Below are 6068 nucleotides of genomic sequence, written 5' to 3' on the forward strand. Positions count from 1 at the left end.
CTATTGTGAGTGTGTTACAGTGGACATTTGTAGCAAGCTACTGTGAGCTAGGGTGCAATCAGTTTTAAACATTTTGTGCCGTCAAGTAAACATTGTACAGTGCTCGAGTCAGAGACACGTGCATAAACCACGCGTGGCGCGAGTGTTGCGTTTACTACAGACTGATTGATGTGGGCGTACAGTGTGTGTTTTGCTTCCTCACTGCCGTAATTCCCTTTTGTGTTTGTATGCTGGCGAGCCGACGTGAAGCCAGCGACGTGAAGCGATGCACGCAGCGCTGTCGTCACTTGTCGCTGCTGCAGCAGTGGATCTGCCAACCCCTACGAAAACCTAGCACACAGCGTGACTGTCGCTTTATTCCGGTGCTACGGTATCTTGTCAGGTAGGCGGGCTCTGTGGAACGCGGAACCATGGGATGCTGACGTCAGCGGCCAGCTGATCAACAAGCTTCATGACGCGGAAATCGCTGTTATAACGCCATTGCGACAATTCCGCCAATTTGACCCCTATGATTCATCGAAAGCATCGAATACGTGTATTTTGGATCGCATCATATAGGAAACTGAAAAAGCATAGTAACCAGTGGTGGTGTTTCCCCAGTGGCGTCTATGCCACAGCCCAGTGCATCGTGAACCAGTGTGTTTGCATGTGATTTACGACTCAGGCAGGGACCTAAAGCAGAGTAATTAGATACGAAGTGCTACATAAAAAAAGTGTTTTGCAATGTGATGATTTGTTTATGCATTACTATCCAAGGTATGTGCTTTTTGTAAAATTTCGTGTGTTTCTAACCCTGTAAACAGTGTGCCAAAAGCTAACAGTATCATATTTTCAAAGTATTCTGCCACTAGGCTAAAAATTTATGTTGAGTAATAATAGAATATTTTCCTATGAACATTGTGTAGTACTTACAGCTGTATGTTTATTATTTTGTTTACTTTTGAATCACATCTATTCGGTTAGCCCTACATTTCTATTCATGCAATACAGTGAGAACGTAATGATTAGTATTCAATTCATTATGACAAGTTACATGAATAGTCAACACTAATAGATGATTGTTAATTAATGTGTCACATTTCACCATGCTATTTCAGTGGGATGTTACAGCATTGGGTTTCATGTTGCCGTATTATTTCAGTGAGAGTATGCAGTATGCACAAGCATTTGTGATTACTCTGACCTATCTTGTTGCTAATTAGTAACTGATCGAATGAGCTAACGATTCACTTTAATGCAGTGTAATTAAATGACACTAACTTTCATTTCTAAAATGCCATTTGCTATGTATAAATATAAACAAATATTGATAACAGTGACTCAAATGAGAATTTTTCTTAATGAAATGAGGTTCTGCATTGATAAGCAAATAGTTTTGACTAATTAATGTAATTTTATAATTTTAAGTTTTACATTTTTCCTTTTTTGTCTTTCTATATATTTTTTAACTTTAATATTCAAATCTAATGTTACCATTATATTTTTTGACATTAAAGTATTATTTTGGTGGAGATATGTAAGGGTACAGTACCCCTACATAGTATCGATCATGCACTATGCAGCGATCATAAAATAAAGCAAAGACTGTAGTACAGTCAACAATGTGCGAGTGGGTGAGTGAGAGTCAAGTGTTGGAGTTTGTAAGCGAGAGTCTAGAGAGTCTAGAGACGGTTGCTCGCTAACGCAGCTGGAGATGAGTGGTAGAATATAGGCATAATACACAAAGTATGTGATTTCTGTTGAGTGTTTATAAAAGTTCGTTTATGAAAGGGTGTTTTAATTAATACAATCTAGTATTTTTGAAAGGAGATGTTATCATTTAGTAGTTTTGCTTAGATTTCACAAGAACAGAAGGGCATGACAACGAGTTTCTTGAAAAGGAACTATTACCTATTATGCTAAACTAATGAAATATAACTTCATCTTCAGCGTATGTGAATAATAAAGATCGGTGCGAATGTCCAGGGAGGTTATAAGCTGCAAAGAAGACCACTTATTGGACACTAGTGTGAGCAACTGTCAATATTGCTCTAGTGTTTGGTATGCGCACCAGATAGGATCGAGGGAAGACATTGAAGCAGTTCCGAAGCTGAGAGCTGAGAACAACACGCAATTACTACAGAGATGCTTTGGGACCTGACACGGGAACCCCTGAAGGGAAGGCAACGTTCGTTTCAAAGAACATAATTGAGAACATTTGGAGAACTGGCATTTGAAGCTGACTGCAGAACGATTCTACTGCCGCCATTGTACTTTCTGCGTAAGGACATGAAGATAAGATAAGAGAAATTAGGCTCTTAGAGTGGCATATAGATAGCCTTTTTTTCCTCGCTCTGTTTCTGAGTGGAACAGAAAATGAAATGGCTAGTGGTGGTACAGGGTAGTCTCCACCATTCATCACACAGTGGCTTGCAAAGTATCTATGTAAAATTAGATGTAGATGTAGCAGTCTGAGAGGACACATGTATCATATTCACACTGTATTGAAAGTTATTACAGTGTTACATGTTCCTCGGGAGTATGTTGTTCGATAATGTTATCTAGAAAGAGTCCGCTACCAAATCAATACGACAGCAAAGAACAGGTGAAAACTCTTAATGGCCCAATGAACAGTTTATAAAATAGTCAAACAACCATGCTACTTAAGAGTTTTTAAGAAAATATTTCCCATCATAACCATTTTCTGCCCCTCAGGCATTTACCAGTGATGAGCAGTTAATTATCACTGCAAGAGTGTTGCCACGAGTGCACTTGACGCACTGTTGCAATAAAAAACATCCTTCTTGCCTGGTTAGGCAAGTTTTCTGTTATATTGTCCAGAACCAGAATATGGTTGTAAGAATAAATAGGTTTTTGTGCAACTGGAGCGATATAAATAGGTTTTTGTGCAACTGGAGCGATTCTCATTGAAACTGCCAACAACAATCGCAGTTGACATACATCCTTGACGAGGAAACTGCTGATAAAAACCACACTTCATAATTTATTCAAATTATGGGAACTAGATTTTCGCAAATGATACCATGGAAGAAGTGTATGTGTTGCTGTGTAGTTGATACTAGCGTCAAAACAACCACATATCTCATGAAAATAATGCGGTACTTGGTTTAATAGGATTCGACAGCTGGTGAAAAAGGGAAAGGAAACGACAGCATCGTTAAAGACGAAATACAGGCTCAGAATCAAGCAGGGATTTGGTTGTGTCAGTTTTAAGAGAATAATCCCGAAATTCTTCTTCATAGATACAGAAAATTCACGGAACTTTCGGATGGAGAGCTGTAAATAGGACAGAATAAACAATAGCATTGCATCAATAAAATTTAATTATTTAAGTGTTAAGATCTGTACACCCTCCGCCATGGACCCTACAATTACTCGCAGGGTACATATGTAAATACAGACATGTATTTTGACTTCTGTCTCTTGCTTTTAGCTGCTGCGTTCTCTACATTTCCTCCTTTCCTCTTTACTGAATCATCTTTCTCTGTTTCTTGTTGGAGCACATAGTCAGCAATTCCACTAACTCCTGTCTTGTTTTTTGTAAGACAAGTTTACCAACCCCCTCTTTTGTCTTTCCTCCAGCTGGAAGCTGATTTACAGGAAGATTTAAGTGAAATTCAAATTGACAAAGCCACATGTTAGTTACCTCTGTGCATATTCGTATTTGGAGAGAAGAAAGCAAATAGTTCATTCAGTCGCATACGCCACAGAAATTAAATACTTCACTTGAAACCCAAACAAATGGCTATGACTGCATTTCTTCTGTTAAGGGTTGTAACACACCACTTCAATAATACCTGTACAATAACTTGTCCACTAAATGGTCTTTTGTAATTATTCTGAAGCAAGTGTCATTGAAGGGGGCATGGTTACTTCACTAAAATATAACTTGTTACTTAGTTGTTGGTCTTGAAGTTGGTCTCATTGTCTTCTTTTCAGGGTATGAATTAAGTCTCCGGATTCGTCTGTACAAAGAAGTATACATTGAAGTATCAAATGTCATGAGATACCTCCTAATATCGTATCGCACCTCGTTTTGGCCGGCGTAGTGCAGAAACTCAAGTTGTTGGAAGACCACTGCAGAAATATTGAGCAATGCTGCCTCTATAGCCATCCATAGTTGTGAAAGTGCCACGGGTACAGGATTTTATGCACGAATCCGTAAATGCCTGATGGGATTCATGTCGGGCGATCTCGGTGGACAAATGATTCGCTCGAATTGGCCAGACTATTCTTCAAGCCAAACCAAATGCGAACAACTGTGACCCGATGACATGACATTGTTGTTCAGGGACATGAAGTCCCCGAATGGCTGCAAATGGTCTCCAACTAGCCAAACTAACCATTTCCAGTTAATGATCAGTTCAGCTGGACCAGAGAATTCAGTCCATTCCCTGTAAACAAAGCCCACACCATTATGGAGCCACCACCAGCTTGCACAGCGCATGGCTTCATGGGTTCTACACCACACTGGAGCCCCACCATGAGGTGTTACCAACTGAAATCGGTACTCGTGTGACCAGGCCACAGTATTTCAGTTTTCTACGGTCCAACCGATATGCTCATGAGTCCAGGAGATGCACTCCAGGTGATGTGGTGTTGGCAAAGGCACTCACGTCGTTCGTCTGCTGCCATAGCCCATTAGCGCCAAAATTCGCCGCCCTGTCCTAACGGATACGTTCATCGTATGTCCCATCTTGATTTCTGCAGTTATTTCACGCAGTGTTGCTTGTCTGCCACCACTGACAACTCTATGCAAACGCCGATGCTGTGGGTCGTTAGGTGTCAGCCACTGCGTTGTCCGTGCAATGACTGAAATTTGGTGCCCTCGACGTGTTCTTCACACTTTGGTTCTTGGAATATCGAATTCCTATTTCCTAAATGGAGTGTCCCATGCATCTAGCTCCAACCACCCTTCCGTGTTGAAAGTCTGTCAATTCCTGTCGGAAACTTTTGCACATGAGTCACCTGAGTACAAATGACAGCTCTGCCAAAGTACTGTCTTTTTATAATTTTTTCATAATGTGTGGCCACAGTCATAATATATTTCCTTTAAGTCAGTACCGTCGTTAAACTGTTTTTTTATTTTTTATTTGCAGTGTCACATTTACAGGATCATGATTTCTTCTTTAAGTTGCCATTATCAAGTGTTTTAATGTTATATGGTGCCTAAGATGGCATACTGCTGTATTTAAAATATACTGTTAGACACATTGTCTAAGGGTCAGTATTTCTGGTAAAAGCCTACTGCTTTGTTTTGTCACTGAGTATACCATCTTGACTCACTTTTCAATCAAGTAGCTCCTCAGTTTGCCTCACAAGCGCTGAGTGCAACCTGCTCGCCAACAGCGTTCGGCAGACCAGATGGTCACCCATCCAATTACTAGCCCAGCCCGACAGCGCTTAACTTCAATGATCTGACGGGAACCAGTGTTACCACTGCGGCAAGGCCGTTGGCTGTTAATGGTTCACGTGAACGATATTTTCTGAATCCTTGTTGGCTGTTCGTCAATAAAGCGTTTTCTTCTAGGTAACTCATAATGTTCGAATACAATATACGGTCCAGAATCTTACTGCAGATTAATGTTAGCGATGTGGATCTGTAATTCACTGGGTTATTCTTGTTTCTTTTCTTTAATATTGGTGTGACTTGTGCAACTTTCCAGTTATTAGGTATGCATCTTTCGACGAGCGACGGTTGTATGTGCAAGTGTGAGTGTATCAGCACACTCTGAAAGGAACCTGACTGTTCTAATTGTGCACTGGAGGCCTTACCTCTGTTGATTCGCTACACCGAAGATATCTACGTCTAAGTTACTCATGTTGGCGGTAGTTCTTGATTCGAATTCTATAATATTTCCTTTGTCTTCTTTGGTGAAGCAATTCCGGAAAACTTTGTTTAGTAACTCTACTTTAGTGGCACTGTCATCCGTAACATTAGCATTGTTGTCGTTCAGTGGAGCTGTTGATTGCGTCTTTCACTGGTGTACTTTACATACGACGGGAATTTCTTTGGATTCTCTGCCAGATGTCTGGACAAATTTGCGTTGTGGGGAGTATTAAAAGCG

The 6068-nt window shown here is 40.4% G+C and overlaps 1 pseudogene; it reads right to left on the reverse strand.

Moving 5' to 3' along the window:
- Positions 1–5340: 5340 nt before the first annotated feature.
- LOC126189100 (5S ribosomal RNA) lies at positions 5341–5458 on the reverse strand (annotated as a pseudogene).
- Between the last annotated feature and the right edge of the window lie 610 nt (positions 5459–6068).

The sequence above is a fragment of the Schistocerca cancellata genome, chromosome 5 (assembly GCF_023864275.1).
Source record: "Schistocerca cancellata isolate TAMUIC-IGC-003103 chromosome 5, iqSchCanc2.1, whole genome shotgun sequence".
Lineage (NCBI taxonomy): Eukaryota > Metazoa > Arthropoda > Insecta > Orthoptera > Acrididae > Schistocerca > Schistocerca cancellata.